The sequence below is a fragment of the Pelecanus crispus genome, chromosome 2 (genome assembly GCF_030463565.1).
Source record: "Pelecanus crispus isolate bPelCri1 chromosome 2, bPelCri1.pri, whole genome shotgun sequence".
NCBI lineage: Eukaryota > Metazoa > Chordata > Aves > Pelecaniformes > Pelecanidae > Pelecanus > Pelecanus crispus.
In genome coordinates, this window is record NC_134644.1 from 20,283,812 (window position 1) to 20,303,390 (window position 19,579).

General features: G+C 39.5%; 1 protein-coding gene across 3 annotated transcripts in view; it reads right to left on the reverse strand.

The window, feature by feature from the left end:
* The window catches only part of KIAA1217 (KIAA1217 ortholog), a 184,296-nt gene that overhangs the window by 118,923 nt on the left and 45,794 nt on the right, over nt 1-19,579 (reverse strand). The gene's annotated exons all lie outside the window — the stretch shown is intronic.

Sequence of the window (19,579 nt, forward strand, 5' to 3'; positions counted from 1 at the left end):
AGCATCATTATTTCTCTATTTCTAAAAATCAAACAGAAAACCCAATCTGAAAATGAAGGTGGAATAAGGAGAATTCTGTGAAAGCAGATGTTAAAGGGAGTTCACTAAAGGTTATGTAGTGTAAGAAAGCCAAGTGGAAAAAAAATTTAGCAGATGATCATATTGGCTCTGACATGCATTGACTGAGATTTCAGTTCTGCTTATCTCAGGAACTGAATAAATGGCTAGTAATTTTGATAGTATCCAATAAGGCAAGGGCGAAGTTGTACAATGCTGAAAGAAATAAATTTATTTTTCTGAAGGAACACTGAATTCTAAAAAGAAATAATAATTTATTTTAGAAGCTATTAATAAATAATCGCATGTTATGTATCTTCCTGCCACAGTTCTAACAGGAGAAGAAAGTAGGACATAGCAAAAGGACCCAGTAGCAGCAATACCTAGTTGGCTCTTCTCACTCACTGGTGTAATGCAAGAAATTTGATTCCACAGACCCCTTTGGGATATGAACTGAGGGACTGTTTGTTGATTTTATAAATAATGGTTTAGATTCCTTCCTAATACCTATTAGCTTTTTATAAATTTCATTTCAATCTGCCTGTCCAGAAAATTGAAAGCTTTTAGGAAAATTCTCATGGAGGAATTTTAGGTTCTAAATGGTAATAATTGTTAGGACAGCATTTGCTGAATTTCAGAACTCAAAGGTGTGAAGTTTAAATGTATGTGGCCACTTGTTTGTAGGACACAGAGCTAATTCAGTATCAGAATATATGATTTATAAATGAATGGTTTAAAACTCTACAAAAATTGTTTTTTCATTAAAAAGATAGACCCTTCTTCAGGAAAGGTTTGACTGATAAGGGCAGAGAGAGCTCCCCAAGAGTATTGCTTGTGTTGAAGATTACAAAGATAACTTCTGTGTAGAAGGAAACCTGAAATTGTTCTACCAAGAGGAATGAAAGGCAGACAGTTGAATAACACGGAGGACAAAAACATAAGTGAAAAACATCCAGAAAAGTATGTTTCTAAATTAGCTAGATATTCTTTTTTCTTGCCTGAAAAGCAAATGAAAATGAAAACAATACGTTTGTGTGGCCTAAGAGTACAAAAAAACCACAGATGTCTTTAAAAGCATTTTGTAGACAATCCTAATTTGGAAAGACAGTCTCCCATCATGAACCCTTTCAATCTGGTTAATAAAGCCTGCATGTCCTGTTTACATGAAATACTTAATGGAAGCTTGGAAAAAAACCTATTCTCGAAGTGGGCAACTCTTTATGCCTTAGTAAGTACTAGACAAATAATGATAATGCATGGTCTAGAATGAATCCTTATTAGATAGCATTTAAAATAGCGGGAAACAAAACAGTACTTACCCTTTGAAAACCTTCTTCTGAGGATCTACGATAGATATCAGCTTATTAAAGTCTGCAACACCAGCTACGGTATTTACTGAGCGAGGACTGAGAAAGGTGTGTTAAAAACATGGCCCAAGTAACAGGTAAAAGAGTTTGCAAACTCCTGTTACTTTGTCAAATGTATACCCCAAGCAAGCAAACAAACAAACAAAAAACCCCTACCAAACGTTAACCTTCACAAGGTGAATGAACCGCTTTTCAGATGAGCTCTCAAACTCCGGACCACACATTAATAGATGGGATACGCCTGATTTCAGCTGCAGGGATGACAAAGGTGAGTAGCTCTCAGCCACTTTGAACATCCTCAGCTCCTTGAAGCCGAGGCCATAAAAGCGATGTTATGGCTCAGATAAGTTCAGGTGGCTATAGAGCTCTCCTAAATTGCCCCACATGGGGCAGTTTGAAGGAGGCTACGAACAGTGGGGGAACACAGCTTCAACCATACACCCTTCACCAGCCGGGAGTCACCTATAGAGCTGCATATGTTTAAATTTGTAGGCAAATCTCTGAGCAGCAATTTTTGCTAGCTCTCAAGCTACTTGATTCATGTTGGTGGAAGGCAGATCATCAAGAGACACATGGACCCCTGGCCCACAACACAGCAGCTCTTCCAGTCATGGCACCTGTGATGGCATCCCCTCAATTGTACTTGCATGCATTGCTTGCATCAAATGTTGCAATTGCTTATATGGGAAAATACTATATGGCAGTGTATGGAATAGATTTAGCTTCATTTAATTCACATCCAAGAAGAAGAAAAGTCAGTCACATGTGAAGAGCCAGGTCTCTCTCTCTCTAGACTGCCACAAACCATCCATGGGCCGTAGTAAAGAACATCTGATAGACCATACTTAGCCTTCACATATGCCTTATGAATTACCTGGTATTTCCTGTTTTTAATATATGCCTTTTTGGCTAAAAGGAATAATAAAGTAGTACTTTAAAAGTGCAATCACAACATATTATAGCACTTGAGGAATTCCTCTAAGTATCTGCTCTTCTTGGGTAAGACAAAGTGCAGCTCTTCCATAGCCAAAACTGATGGCAGCACAAAGAAGGGAAAACCAGTAACTGTGTAAACTTAGAAATCTGTATGGTGGGTATGGAATAGTGGGATCAGGGAGGGCAACTCTTCCTTTGGGCAGCATAATTTGCAAAGACTATTTTCTTTGCCAGAAGGGGGTCTTCCATTCCTTTATCATGGGGAATGAAACAGCAATAAAAGTAAACTGATAAAGACCTGCAGAAAATGCTATGCAAATTGCTGCAAGTACAGTCACAACCTACGACCTCAAAGTGCTGCATTCCTAATGCCTGAATCTGCGATTTCACAACATCCTGTATTAACAGCAAAACACATTTCCAAATTGTATCTCTCCATTTTGTGTGTATTCTTCCTGGACCAGGCTTAACTCATTAGAACTAAGAAAATGCCCAGAGGCAATTTAGATTTCCTCTGTCTATTGGAAAAATAGAAGCCTCACAAGAAACCTTTTATCAGTGTGCTATTGTGGAAAAAAAAGCTAGGAGGCAGAAATGGAATAAAATCCTTCTAGACCTCCTTACAGTTGAAAATTGGCCAATTCAAAGAGTAATTTCTAAAGCAACAGACCATGCTTCATCTCTTTTCCAATTACTATTTTCTGGTTAATAAATATGACCTCCCTAGCAAGTACTACAGCTTTCTTAAGGCACTGTAGTTTCAAAAAAATGGAATTTTAGCAAACTTACTGGCAAAAGAAATGCATTTCAGTATCAAAGTATAAAATGTTTGCCAACTATGTTTCACGCTATCGTTCCTTTTCTTGACTGTCTTATGTTAACTGGAGTGGTTCAGAAAAGCACACAAAAATGCTTGCTGTGAAGTACACATTTTGTTGGAAGGAATAAGTCAGCTATTCATATAGTTGAATTCAGTGGCACAGAGCTGATGTAAAATCTAAAGCACTAATGTTGTATTTCTATAAACTCCAAACAAAAGCTTGGAACTCTGAAAACAAGTAGCTTTAGCAGTCTGGCTTCTAAAACAAGAGCCACCAAAATGGTGTTAACTATCAATTATTAGTTTGATGCCACGGGGAATAAAAGAAATAATGTGGACTATTACCAGCCTTTACTTTGAGTTTTCAATGGCTGTTTTTTTTCTGACAAAGAGGTCTTACACTAATATACCTTAACTTACTAGCTAAATAAAGTATGTAGCTCCCATCATACTATTTACACTTCAGCTGTAACTGCTTGCCTGCCCCAGGACCAAACAAGACAGGCCCAACCTACCCATAAATATTCAGATCCTACAGAAGAAAAAAAAAAAAAAAAACTGCTTACTATTTACTAAACCGGAGACTAGGTAGTAACAACAATGTATGTGAACTCAGAGACATGTTTTGGTGCTCAGATATTGTCAAGCAGTCAAATTCTGCTAGCCTAACTCATGTTGAACAGTGATTAATCCTGCACTAAATTCCTCTGAATTTCTAGCACTGAAAACAAACAAACAACAACAAAGTCAGAGTGCTCACAAGAAACGATCCAACTACTTTCAAGTAGGTGGAGGCACAGCTGGCAGTGTCAGATGTTTAGGGGATTTCTTCTGTATATTTTGTCTTCACAGTTTTATGTCTATATTTTCATCATTCATTATTACCTTCATACTCCTCCCTGTATTTTCTTCAGCTGGTGATTCTTAGGGCCATGTCTTACCCCTACAATACTGTGAAGACATGCAAAGTAAAAATGTCCTGTGCATCTGGTGACTGTCTATTCCTACAGACCACTGCGATAATGTGGGGGGATAAATGGAAGAGGCTTGCCACAGAATTAGTTCATTGGCACCCAGCATGTGAAAGTGGCCCTAATTTTGAAAGTGAATTGCTATTTTCTCTAAGGATCCACCTTTGCTGGTAAATTACGCCCCCACGTCACTGAGAATATTAAATATCCAGTGTTCAATGCTTTGCAACACTCAGTTGGCACCTGGTGGCACTCTGATGGCACCTGGCGTACCATAGGACTGTAGGCATCTGGGGAGGGAGATGCCCTTAAAAACTTTATGCCCATTGCTGAATGTACAGGGGGTTTTATATATATATATATTTTTTTATATATATATATATATACACAGCAGTTATACAGGAAGGAGTGATCTCAGCTCGTTCTGCCCAGCAAGCTCTACCAGACTTGTTTGTGAGGAGGCCCCCTGATTTGTAAAACTTTCAAAAGATGAAGCAGATACAGAACACTCTGTTAATAATATTGCTGAAATCGTTCAGATCTTTAGCACGGCTGAATTATTCTGCACTGTATCCCTCAAATGGTCTGAAACCTTCCATGTTTATACAAAACCAGATACCCCTTCAGGCAAAGAGCACTCCACATTTCAAAGCAAAGTCAAATACCAAAAAATTATTCATTTGGAACCACAATGAAAGTTCAGGCATGTTACTGAGCAGATTTCACTGAAGGCTCTAATGATCTAATCAGGATGACTTAATTGCATTTGGCTTTGAAACCAAAGCAGTGCGCCCAAAAAGGAGGGGGCTGTTCTGCAATACAGTAGCAGCTCCCAACTGTAAGAGGAACTGTGGAAGAAAGGATCCACACAGCCCACAGACAACTCCACGCAGAGCCTCAGTTGCCGTAACAAGATCATCTGGAATGGCAAGCACAAACAGTGTGCCTATTTTTGGAAGCATGCTTGATCTATCGCACATGCAGGGATCTGAACACCTTCTGAGAGAGAGAAAATGATGAGGTTACGAACATTTGCACAACAATTTGTTTAAAAGCTCAGAAAACTCATGAATAATAATCCGGGCTAACCTTTCAGTAATCACTTTCTTCCTGCTGTATAAAAATATATTTGAAAGCCATCATCACTGCTTTTTTTCCGTGCTCCCTCTTCTCCAATATATATCTGACAATTACATTGCAACTGCACTCTGAGGGACGACCTGAATACAACTTTTGAAAATTCTCTTTGTAAATCTGTAAACAAAAAAGGAGTATAAAAACCCTATGGCCCAAACAGCCCCTTGTATAGATTAAGGTGGACAGTAATGCTGCTTTTATTTTAATTCAAAGGGTTCAACAGTTCTTAGTTTATAAGACTATTTCTCCAGTCTGCTACCCTATTATTGGAAAGTTTTAATCTCTGAGTATGACAGAAAAGCCAAAAAGCTAGTATCCCACAAACTTTTACTATAAATTTCCTAATTATTTAAATAGGTGAAAATTAGAAATGCTCACATTCCTCCTGAAAATTAAAACACACAAACCAAGATTAAGAGGAACCCACTAGTCTGAACCCAGAAAATGGGGCTAATCCTAATTAACTTCTATTAGAATAAAGCACATCTTACAAAAAAAAAAAATCACCTTTATTTAAAAAAAAAAGAAAAGAAAAAGAAAGAAAGCAGTGCTAGAGAACTCATCACACCCCTTATCTAGCTATGCCAGTGGATAGTTTTCCTCATGTAAAAACACAGACTCCAAACAGCATGCAGCTTGTCTTGCTTCCAGTTGGTTGGATCTTGACTAAAGTTGGGAACTCCTGCTTACCAAGTGAATACTCTGATGAATAATCTCCTCAGGCTATTCACTAGAAGGCTTTTCTGGGTCTTCACCATTTTTAGCACTCTTTTTGAATTGGGGAAAGCAGAACTGGGAAAAATCTTTCAGGACTAATTCCTTCAATTCCAGGCAGGTAAGTAGCGTAGTCTTCCCAGCATGACTCAAGAGTCCCCTGCTCCTATAAACCCCAAAGCCATGCACCCTCTTCCACTCCAAGACATATCAGGAGGTCATGACTGGTTGAGTATCTAATGATAGCTCTCAATTTCTTCTAAAGTCAGTGCTTTGCAGGTCTGAGCCCTCAGCATCTTGCATGGCCATTGTTCTTTGCTGCTGGATGTATGTCTTGACGTGTGGCTGCACTGAAAATCACATTACTGCTTTGGGTTGAGTTCATCAGTCGATCCAGATCATTTTGTACTAAGAACCTTCTCATTGTTGACTGCTTCCCCGTCTTGTACCATCTGCAGATTTTCCGCACTAGCTGGTTTTACTGTGTTTGTCCAGTTGAAACAGCGGTAAATATCACAGACTATCATGAGCAAAACTTCCCATAATTACTGGACAAATTGAAAATTAGTGTGACCAGCCTAGAAAACTAAGTGGAGTTGATCACATGTCCTCTATTCAGTGCAAATTTTCTGGAATACTGGACATTTCAATTAATATTGAGATAGTCTTTTTATTCTCAGTGTTCAGTTGGTAAAATTACATAAAAAAATCATTATGTCTCTATCATTTACAAAAAAAACAAACCAAAAAACACAAAAGCTGCAGGAAGAAAACTCCCTAACCTGGATAGCAATCTTTGTAAGTAAACTCTCAGACCGGATACCATGGGTATGAGACCAACTTAGAGAAGGGGGCATAATTCTGTCCCTTAAAAAAAATAAAAGAAAAAAAAATGAAAATAGCTTAGTTTGGGACATACTGCTGTAATTAAAAAAAAAAAAAACAAAACCAAAGCAACAACAAGCCAACCAACCAACCAAAAAAAATAAGGACAAAGATAAATAGTAGAATATTGGCTCTAAAGAATAATGGTTCTCTGGCTGATAAAGCAGATATCTGTCAAAAATGCAAAACATGACACATTTTCTAATCCCAATCCCAATCTCAAACTGTGTAGGACAATCGGACTTCAGATATGTTTCCTGGACCTGATCTGCAAACAATATGGTAAGACTTGAAAGTTTGTTAAAAAATAAAAATCTGTTGTTTCACTGCAAAGAAACTGGGAATGCCCAAACTGAAAGAACAGACAACAGAGGAGAAGATATTCAGAGGTAGAATGTACACAGCTACTGTAGGTGTCTAATAAGAATAAACTTATCAATATTTACTCCTGCAGTAGCCGTGCCCTAAGTGCCCCCTGTTAGGACAGACTTCTACGAAAAATGCAATTTTTTTTTTCCCCATTTCTAGAGGGACTAATTAATAAATTAGGTTCATCACAATAATCCTTTACCACATCAACAAAGATGCACAATTCATTCTTTCAAGGAAAGATCTCTGAGTATCTGTTGTCATAAAAAAAGTGTGTAAGTGCACGTGTATACATATTCAGAGAACAGATCCAGTACCTGCTTGTTGGTCTATTAAATACAGATGTTCTACTGGCAGAATACAAAAACACTGACAAAACACAAACATACACACCCTCAGTCTTAAAGCTGGAACAGCTGCTTTTGACTCCCTAAATGCCAAATGCTTTGAATTCACATGCATGCATGAGCATGGTGACAGAGGTGAGACCTTTCTGTGGGTATTTTAAGAGGTACACATGGTCCACACAGACCTATCCGTTCAGCATATTGGTATATTTATACATACAACTCTGTACTAAACAGTGTATATAATGGTGTGTCGTTGCATTAATATCTACCCCCCGTTTTTTATAGTTTTCACTTGTGCATCATCTCTAACTTTAATTTGACAGGAACTCACTTTGAGCTTTATACCTTAGTTTCTTTGCCACAACTATCAACAAGAAACCTTTGAAAAATGCCTCCCTGCTGAACTAGGAAAATAAAATATTAACAGACAAAGTTTCTTGACCAAAGAAAGTTTAGCCTGTTGACAGATAATCAGTCTGTCTGCCGTTGAATTCAGCCGCATAAGAAGATGGATCATTAAGCATAAATCTATATCTGAGCTTATAATGATCTCTCTTCTATCTCAAGGCAGAGCAGGTCAAGTACTATCTTTTTTAACCTAGTCCAGAACAAATAATGAACGGGGAAGATAAAAGAACTGCTGAAAGTTTCTGAATAGAATTTTCTGCTTCAGATCAACATTTGAAAATCATTCCCAGCTGTTAAATCTGAATTCTTAATTGTACACAAGAGGTTGAGGAGAAAATAATCAGCAGATGCAGCTACAGTTTGTTATATCTGTGATTATCTATTCTATACATGATTTACGGTTTTCAGCCACTTTTGGAGAGACAGGCACCAAATTTGTTCTTCCAATACTGCTATCTGTGCACAAGTGTTTAATTACAGGCTCCCTCACATTTTCTATGGAATAATTCTTGAGTGCAGAACGCTAGATTTCAATTCCTGGAGCTTATACTCTCAGAGAACAGAAAAAAAATCAGAGATTTGTGGTGGCAATTCCAAGATGCTAAAAGCTCAGACCCACTCCCTGTGCTATTCTGTCCTCTAACACCTGTTTTCCCCAGAAACTCAAATAAACCTAGCCATAAGGGGAAAAAAAAAAAAAGGAAAGTAAGAAATGCCTGGGGAAGAGAGGATGGGGAGGGGGGAGCCAAATGCAGCAGTTTGGGTTATCTCTTCTTTTTTCCATCACCTTACATATTCCATCTCCATACCCCAGGTCTCAGACAAATCTATAAAATTATGCTCTGCATGTGCTTCAACATGTTGGTTAGGGGAGGCAAGTTTAAAAAGAATTCAAGCCTGAACACTTCTCCATTTGCAGCCTTTAATCATAATGTCTTCCAAGCACGTTAACCTGAATACTAGGAATAACATGATGCTTCCAGGTGTGCTGAAGTGCGCTGGGGTCTCCTCATGTCTCGTGGAGCCTGCATGCAGACAGTGAGGATGGCGGTATGGACTTTCAAGCTCACAAATGTGTTAACAATTTATAGTATAGGTCTATCACACTTTCGTGTCAGAGAAGCAAGAAAAATGGATATTTAACCTAGTAAATTGTGTTGCTCCGTAACACAGAAGCCATTACAATATGGATGAGATCTGGAATCTATTAAAAGACATAATGGAAAATAAAAGCTAAACACATAAATAACTCATCCACTTGGAATTTCTTTTAAAAATATTGAAAGCCATTAGATGCAACCAAGATTAAGTGCCTGTAAAATATATTTTTAAAAGACACACTTTTTTTCACCAGGGCATACGAGAACAAAGAAGTATCTAAAACCTCAACAAAGAGAAGCTTTATTACTCCTGCCTAGAAGTTTTAGGCTCCAGCCTTAATTCACTTTGTTCCTCATGGCTGTGGTTGGAAACTATAGCAGTTTACTTGGCATGCACTTTATCTATTCTGGCAAAATATTCATTGAGGGCTAAAGATGCCCAGAGTCTGCAACACTGAACCTTTCAAACCCAAGGACTAAATATTTCAAGGATGCACTGAGTATACATTGGACTGTGGGAGTTCCTCCTCAATGACCAAATATCATGTATTATTCAAGACAAGGTCTCTTTAAAACAGATGGGTCAGTGGCATGGAAATGGTTCTGCATAGACTGAAAATTTTTGACCATTAACCATAAACATGCAATGAAAATTAGTTCCAGCATGCTGTATTTTATGTAGGAGAACTTACATCTCATAAAATACTTAAAAATACTTTTCTAGTTAAATTATTCTAATGGTCACTTAGATATCTTTTGGAAGCTATCAGAATGAGAAATGTACATATACATAAATTATGTATTTATACTATGGCACTGATTCAACTAAACCTTTAGTGATGTGTTTTAGCTGAAATAGCTACATATGGAGAGCAGATGAAGCAAGCTGAAATTATTTTTTTAAGTGAAAATCCTAATTAAAAAAGCATATATTCAGTAGAAATACATCTTCTGTTAAATATACCTTTGTTCTTCAGTGAACTGTGGAGTATTTCTCTGATCACGTATACATTCTATGAGCACTCCACTAAGGCAGAAATCTATAGGACTACTTAAATAACCACAATACATAAGCTCCCCCAAAGGCACTTTGTTTATAATAATTTATAGTTTTAACATTTCCAGACTACACAAAGGTGGTGGGTTAACATACCAGCATAGCTCTGGACTTCAGACATTTAAAATAAACACAGGGTAATGACACCGTAGCATGGAAGTGACTATAAGCATGAAAGGGCCACACAGCAAGCGGCATTTCCCTCTGCAAATGCTTGCACAATGTCTGAAGAGAAGATGCCTCAGAACAATTCTGCTAATTACACTTAAAAACTAAAAAAATTTAGGAACCTTATGATCATGCATGTACAGAAGGAGGGCAGGGTAAACAAACACTCCCTAGCCAAAATGCGCATTACTATCTTCTTTAACAGTCTCTTGCAGCAGTGGATCACTGGCTCTGCGGATGGCAGAAGGCAGGATCCCAATCCGGCCCCCGACCCAGGAGCTGCGTCTAACACCAGACCTGCTGAGCCAAGGGACTGACCACTGGGCGAGGACGTGGGCTTGGTCAGGACAGTAATTTAAGATTTTTGATGGGACCCTGGTTTCTAGACCTCTAGAGATTGATGCATGTTCTGAAGAAAAGAAAAACAGCCCCAAAATAATAATTAAAAAAGCCTCTTCCCTTCTCTTAGCAAGTGGGATGTTGGAAAATACAGCCTGGAGGCTGTGTGAGACAGCAAGGCTTGCCCTGGAGTGGCAGGTTGGCACGGGCAGCAAAGAGGAGGCAGGCAGCAGGGCTCAGGGAGGCCATGTCAGATCCTCCCAAACTTCCCTGAGCTGCAGAAAATCCTCAGCTCGGCCCTTTGGTGGCAGCAGGCCACGCCACATGGCAGGAGCAGGCAGCAGGACACCCCCTCGCTATGCCATGCACTGGCGAAGCGGCAGCGGGGAAAGCAGAGGGGCTGGAACTGCAGCTCAGAGGAAGACCTCTCAGACCAGGATCCCTTCAGCTTCTCCAGGATTGGCACCACCAGCATCTTTCCAGCTCCAGCTGCCTGAACAGCTCTTGTCATCTCCTGCCTTTGCTTCCAGACTGGGCAGGCATAGAGGACCAATCCAGGCTGTGAGGTAAATCTGGCTGCCCACAGGGGACCAGGAAGGGGAGAAAGGGGCGATCCTGTTCCAGGCAAGATGAAGGCTTGCAGTCCGAAATGGGCTCCAAGGAATCAGCTGTGGTCAGAGGAACAACTGGTCTCCCGAGCAGAACAAAGAACATCCCAAGGAATCCTTTGCTACAGCAATACTGGGCGATCGGGAAAGGTAAAAGCACCAAGTACACTCAAGCAAAAACCCTCTGCAGGTACAAAAGGCAGCAAAACACATATACTGCAAAGAGGACAACCTGCTCCCCAGGATATGCACAGCATCTGGCCCAACAGAAGTACCTAAAGTTCCTAAAATAGTTATTCTTTTAGTGTAACTACTAGGTGAGCTTTTCCTTCTAGCACAAAAGTTTCCACGATGCAGATCCCATGCTGAAACTTGACCTGAGCCCCGTATCTTTACAGCAAAGAGAAAAAGGAGCTGCAAGAGAGTACCGAGCAAGCTCTGTGAAACACTTGGAGTCTGTGTTCTCCACCATAAATATCAAAACATGCTTTAGTAGACTTGACAGGACTTCTAAGGGTTGGAAAGCATCTATCTATCAGGGTCTGACAACTCCCAGTGAGGACATGGAGGTGCTGTAGGAGCTCAGGCGCTGGAGCACAGCAGGCTCTACTGATCAGGGGATGCTAAGTCGAAGGAGTGCCAGTTGTGAACCACAGGGGACAAAACAGTCGCTGGGAATAAACTCATAAGTGCACACTTGGAAGTCATCATCTTTTGCTGCTTGATCTTATTTTTTGGAAAGGAAAAAAAGTGATAGTTTCACAACCCTAACTACCAGTTGCTCTATAAATAATGAGATAAAAGGAGCATACATAATAAAAAGCACTTAAACATTCACCTCATAACCTACTAGTGAGGAAACACAGGACTACGAAAACAGTAGGCATGGACACCAGCAGTATTGTCCTGCTCCACGTGCCAAGGAATGCAGATCTGTTGCACAATGCAAGTCACGCTGCCACAGTCCTTTTCATGCTCTGGTAAGACCGCTAACCTGCACAGGACTGTCCTAAAAACATGTATGACCCCCGCACATAAAAAAAAGCACTGTCAGAGTAACATCATGATGGAGTGACATTAGATATAAAACATTTATTCTCCTAGGTAGCCCAAGAAGGATGGACTAATAAGTCATGGACTAAGTAAAACTGGGTTCTGTACACGTATATCAACACTCTGACCATTGATGAATTTGTGCCTCTGTTTCCCCACTTCAAAATGAAACAGCACCTCCCCACTCTATAGGGATACTGTAGGACTGCAATTCTTTATTGGCCATGACAACTGTCAAAAACCTTAAGGAAATAATAAATTACATTACTGATTATATGATTATTGATATGCCTTGCCATCAGTTAAGAGTTTTGCTTAGTAACATAAACAGCTTTAGCAATGTAAAAGCTAATTAAAAAGCTAAATAAAGACTAAAGAAGTTGAATTTTTTCCCACCTTCCATCATTAAGTTCAGGAAATTTGGGAGACCTTTGCTAGTTCTGCCACTGACAAATGACAATCTTTAAGGTAATGGTCTAAAAAAACCAAAGCAACAACAGAGCATGAACTCCCAATGCTATGCTGCAACCAATGAATGCAACCTCTAGATCTACGAAGGGATTTCAAATTAACAATAGGAAAGTGGCATTGCTCCTCTATATGGCTCTGACAGGACCATAAAATAATGCCAGGTTAGTTTTGGTGTGTGTGTTTCAAAAGTAATGTTGAAAAACTTGAGCACATTCAGAAAAGAGCTATAAAATTCTGAATTATGGAAGATACCAGAGAAGTTCTCCCTGCAGGCTTTATCCAAAACAAGATGAAAAAGTGACTTGATCACGTAATATGGATACCTAGGAGAAAATTCTGATAGAAGAGTACACTTTAATTCAGAAGAAAAAAGCACGTGAGACAGGAAAAGAAGCTATTTTAGCAACCAGTTTGGTCCTAAAATGTACAGATGTACTTTTTTTTATATTATTACGTTTCTGGGGGTGAAAGCCTGATTTTAGTTGATGGAAAGAGTCAGGACGTCAGCAGGACAAAAATCGGAGGGACAAGATTAGCTTTCATTCATATTATTAAAGAGAGCTTTAAGAACTGAAATTTGCTCATCATATTTTTCTTTGTTACTTATTACTAGGTCTGGTTGCCATGGTATTAAAAAAAAAAAAAGAAAATTGTAATGGAAAAGGTACAGGATACCGTGGCTTGCAACAGTTTAACTGAGGTGTTTAGCAAGAGGAATGGAAGAAAGTCCAACAAATGATTTGTGTTTTCAAAGAACATTGTTTAATGCCATTTAAAGGTACCTTATTAACAGCTTTCAGTAATGTAAAAGCTGCATATTCCACTGAACATAGTCAGAGAGAAAATACATCATAAAGAAGCGATGCTTGGGCAGCTGCCAGTTGGCCAGTATTTGGGTTTTGTGGCGATTATGATCTGACAAAAAGATAACATGCAGGACTGTATCAACCTTCTTAACTGGTATTAGGGCACCACCTTTCTGGCTGAGTTTGGTTTCAACAAGAACTAGTCACACATTAAAAAAGCATTCAACAAAAGCTCCAAATCTGTGCATTTTCTCTTCAATGAACCCTCCTCACCAGTTGGGCTCGGCAGCTTTCTACCGCAAAAGAAGGCCCTGCCTAGGTTTGAATCAGATTTTGTGATACAAGATTATACTGAGTCTAGTCTTAATGGAAACATCAACGTGAAGCTGAACAGGTATTTGCTTTGCATCTGCATCATGCAAACAAGTCTCTGTGCAAACAGAACAAAAGAAGAGCTAAAGCTTCCTTCTACTAGAAATTGGTCAGGAACAGATGAGACAGAGAAATTTGTTTTGAATGTAGATGTCTAAAGTTACCTGTGTTTTAACAGCCTTGTGGTTGCAGATCGATTTATCTTGCTGCTATTCCAGTGGCTGCGTTATTAATAGAAAATATACTTAGACCTTCTCCTATCTCCTGGCAAAAAAGACAGTGCGACCTGCAAATATGTAATTAAATCAAATGCCACTCAACTGGACACAATAATCATCCACCTAAACTCCACTTCAGTAATGAAACTGAAGGGGAAAAGGACACTTGTTGGGAAAACCACATTTTCATCTTTTTAGATGACCTATAGAAAGGAAAATTTGGCTTGCTCTGTCACCTACATCACCCCAGTAAAACTGACTTGGTTTAAATTAGTAGGACTGCAGAAGTCCAACTAAAGTCAGGGACTGCATGAAGTCATGTCTGATAGCGTTTTCTCTAGCAGACTATCCTGTGTGAAAAAGTGATGGGGAATCAACAGACTTCACGCTGAAAGGTCAAAAATAATGATTACTGTGTAAGCAGTATAGCTCACAAACATTTGTATCCATGATACACACTGTGTTTAATTGGTCTGTTGATATGCCTTGCCTTCAGTTTTATGAGCTTTCAGTCTTTGCTCTACAACAGCCCCAATGAGAACATTAAATCTCCAAGCAACCCAGCTCCTGTAATCCTGCCAACAACAGTACCGCTTAGCTCCAGATACATCAACGTCTAATTGCCACAAATATGTATTTGTTTTTATCATCACCGGCAGTCCACAGTCCTATCACCATCTATGTAACAGACAGCTGAAAACATAGCCATGAGAAACCCTGGAGCTGACTCAGCTGTTCTAGGAACTGAATACAGAAATTTCCAAATCACTGTACATCCTGCCTGCTTGCCCCCTACAGAGAGGATAAAGGGAGTGAAAATGTTAGAAATTTCTGTGTTTCATCTCACCCATTGCTAACAAGCCAAAACCACTCTAATCTGAGTTTTGAAACTGTCTAACCTGAGGAATTTCTTTCTACAGTCCCCTAAAAATGTTCCAATGGCAGTTCATATACAGCAAATTGAAGCTTCGCAAGAGCCTTCTTCCCTCTCATGGAGCTTTGGGACCCAAAGGAATGGGGTCCATGGCTCCCCCCACTCTGCAAACACAGCTGGGATACCGGGAATCTTGTCCACAGAGGATTAAGGGTAACATCTGGCCATGACCACAAATACAGTGTCACAATCTTCGGACGCCGACTGGAAATTTCATTTAGTAGAGCTTTGTAGATTTGAGTCTTGGTCCCTGCTCCAATGCTAGAGGCTGTTCCAAAAGACAGGAGGAGGGAAGGTGGCTTCAAAAACCAGCTTGCACAGGAGGTGAGAGAGGAGGTGTCTATCCACGCCCAGAGCAATTCTGAGATGTGATGAGGAGAGTGCAGCACACAGGACGTGCTGTACTCCGGTGAGCTTAAGATAGCCAGGCTCAAGGACCTTAAAAACAGATACCAGTTAAAAAAATCCCTGGAGCTGCTTAAATGAGCAGCAGATACCACATGCAAACCATGCTGTTCAATGTCCTGGGGGACAACAGCTACTGAATTTAGCAAGAAAGAAGCCACAAACAACTGATGTAGCTGACCTCCACACAGAATACATTACTGGTTACAGACCCAATAATAATGTTTTCCTGATAGACTGCTTTTCTTTTAGATTTTCAAAACTGAAGAGGCAATACAATTTATGATCAAAGAGAGTTGCTTCAAAAACATGCAAGCTGCTTATGGTTAAATATTTCCCCAATACTTGAAGAGCAAAAAGTAAAAGATAAGATTGATTGTCACTACAGGTGATTGGAAGTACTGTTTCCTCCTTATTTAAAGCTGTGTAGTTTAACAAGTACTACTCTCTTAGTCAGGAAAGAAGACTGTTATTTAGGTCCTGCCTTCATTCAGCATGCTTAGTGTGCCAGGCGCATGTGGGCTTCTTCCGAGGCAGCAACGGGTGCCTGGCAGAGCTGGCCAGAGGCGGGAGGGCAGTACAAGAGTGTTTCATCTGGAAACAGAAAGCAGGATGAGGACCTTCCAAAATAAGCAGTTTCATAAAAACTTATATTCTTCTGAACCTACTTGATCACTATCACACACCGGAGTATTTGGAAGATAGCTTTGTTAGTGCACGTGGTCTGTCACACATGGGCTCTCCGTGGACTCCCCCTCCACCAAATTATTTTGATTCTCAAGTCAGGTTTTTTTCTTATTCCAGTCTCCCACATGCCAGTGTGGTATGACAGGAAAGATACTGCAATTTCTATTTTCAGCACTGCCAAAGTGTTTGTTTTAAAAGAAGTTTCTCTATCCTCACCTTTTATTTGTATTCAAGAAAGTTCTACTGTTACTATTAGCAAACTGTGATACATAGACTCTAAAGAATCTAACAGGAGAATCCAATTTTTTTAACTAGAACTGTAATTTATTAATTAAATAACTAAATATTCTGTTACTTTACTTTTCCAGACTGTCATTGCTCCTGTTTCCTCCTTCAACTATCCTATACAGGCATCCCACACAGTACATGCTAAAACCACATAGTTTACGAGAGAAAATGGGCTTAAGCTGCGCCAGGGGAGGTTTAGGTTGGAAATTGGGAAAAATTTCTTTACGGAAAGGGTGGTCAAGAATTGGAACAGGCTGCCCAGAGAAGTGGTGGAGTCACCATCCCTGGAAGTGTTCAAAAAACGGGTAGATGTGGCACTTTGGGACATGGTTTAGTCTAGTCTACCCTTGATTGGCTTAGAGTAGACTTGGTAGTGTAGGTTAATGGTTGGACTGGATGATCTTAAAGGTCTTTTCCAACATAAACGATTCTATGATTCTATGATTCTATGATTCTATGATTCCTTTTGAAGGCAAGAGCGCAGCATAATTAAGAAACTGTTGCGAGTATGGCTAGTAGCTATATGGTTTTTGACTCAAGAAATACATTGAGTCATAAATTATAAGTGAAATATCCTGAGAAAAATCACTAGGAAAAACAATAATACCAGTAAGCAGATCCTCAGACTCTTTCTGCAGCGCTGTCACCACCGTCACCACCCAGGTTATGAACAGCAGTGCAATGCCTGCAATGCCCAAACGCTCCTGACGCCAGACGCTCCCTCTCACCTCCCCAGTGCACTCGAGTCCTGGGAGGCTCCAGGAGGGCATTTTCACTGGCTACAGAGTAATTAAAAGCCCAAACTAAAAATCGTAAACCCCTTATATATCACTGAATGGCACACATCATAAGAGCACAAAGAGAGAAGAAGCAACTGCCTTCGCTAAAAGGCAAGTTAATGGCCATTGAAACCAGTGACCTGGCCAGGTCACTGGGACATTTCATGGCTCAGAGGTCGAGCCAGTGGTTGAGCTGTCCCCTGTCTCAGTGAGGCCAGGATTTCACCTCATCATGACTCTTGTTTATCTGGTAATCATCTCTCTCTTTTACTTTCGGAAATAAATGAGACATGCTGCGAAAAGTAGCATAACGAAGTGATGACTCTGTATCTTTTCCAGTATCAGCATTTTATTAAAGGAGTTTGTTTGCCAGCTTATTTTTACAGGAGCTCAAGAGGCCCAACTGCATATTTGAGAGCCAGTGCTCTGCTCCAGTTTTTGATGACAAAATGCCAAAGTTGAACATGCAATGCCAAACATTCCAGAAACATCCAGCACAATAGCCACTTTAAATGATGTCTTACTTTTCCTGCTCCACAAGGCATACAGAGTAGCAAAAATGTTCTCGTCCCTGTTTTTCTAAACACAGTAAGACACAGTAATGGTATACAGTTACCACTTCAACATGGGAAAGCAAACAAGCAGACTAGCCCAGCTCTTCAATACCATGTTTTGCAAAGCTATTAAGATGTGCAGCAATTCACACATCTTACCTTTCAAGTAGATTAGTGTGTACTACATATAGAGACATGCCATAAATCCACCCCCTAATCCATATATACAGGTATTTGTTTCCTATGCTGTGTAGTGGATTATCTGTAAAACATTGAATTGTGTTTCCCCCAAATAGACTGCTTAAAATAGCCAGAAAATCACTGTAAAAGTAGCATGTCAAATAGGAATTGAGAAATATCAAAAAAATCTCTTCTGAATGAGGCCAAAATAAACCCAAAAATATGGAAATATAATGTAAAGTAGGGACAGTCCCCAGCTGGGGATTAGGATTTCACAGTGCAATGCAATGTGCTGTACACACACTGCAAAGCTTGAAGGAGGCAACAAAATCCACTCAAAAAAACCAATAAACAAAATGTATGGTCAAAGAGAAAATGTGAATATACAAAAAAGTTGCAAGAACGAAAAAAACCACATACCATTATGCTCAGTTCAGTAAGCTAGCAATTAGCATACTGGCTGCCCAGTCATTCGTGAGCACTGTACAGGCAACATGATAGACCTGAGTTACACAGAACAGTTTGAAAGAGGGTGTGTAACCAACTCTGAGGAGATACTAATAAAAATGGGAAGAAGCATGTGGGAGTTTGAAAATGCTGATGTAGCCTAGGGACTTTCAACACATCTCTCCCTTAACTGTCAGTTCAATTTTCATAATGAAGCACTATGATTCACAGCAGAACAATGTAAAACCTTCTGAATTTGAAATGCAGTTGACCAAAACCGTGTAAATGAAGGCAATTATGGAATGACCCCACAGCACTGTGCCCCACAAAACCTTTCTGCACTAAAAAACTCATCTAAAGACCAACAAACTTGCTGGATGTCTTTCTAATGACTGTGTTATATTGTCAGCCACTTAAAAGAAGTTTCAACAAGCCACTTCATTCTTCCAAACCAATGTATTAACATTTTTTAAGTTATCAAAAATGCTACCAAATCAGAATGCAGATTTTGAGTTTAGGTGCAACTGGGAAAAAATGGATGCAAGTGGAGTCATCAGTTAGAAATTAGAAAATGCTGGGAAACTGAGGAATTTGAGTCTGGGCAGTGGGATATCTGGGTGATAAAATAAATGAAAAGGTTCTAGTTCATGTAATAGTTTTCCCTTAAATGATGGGTCTTCCTTAAAAAAAAAAAAAAAAAAAAAAAAAAAAGATGAAAAAAGCAAGCAAAGAAGCAGAAGTAACTCCTATTATGTCTGATATTCAGTATATTGCAAATGAGACTACATACACCTCTCTCATCCCTCTTGCTCCCAAATTTGCGTTTCATTCATTCCCACATATTAGAAATATACCTTCTTCTCATTTTTTACCTAGACAAGGCAAAAGTTGTTTTTCTGCAAAATCTCCAGCGTATCCACTTCATTGCTTGAAAGATGCTCCACCTTTCAGATTCCCAAATTGAGAACTAACAAACACCACCTAGCATGAGTGCCTGAAGGTTCAACACGGTGTTACTACTTGACATAGGCACCTTCAAAGAATACTCACAATCACAGGGCAAGAGGAAGGTAAGTTCTGATACCCATTGACATATGTA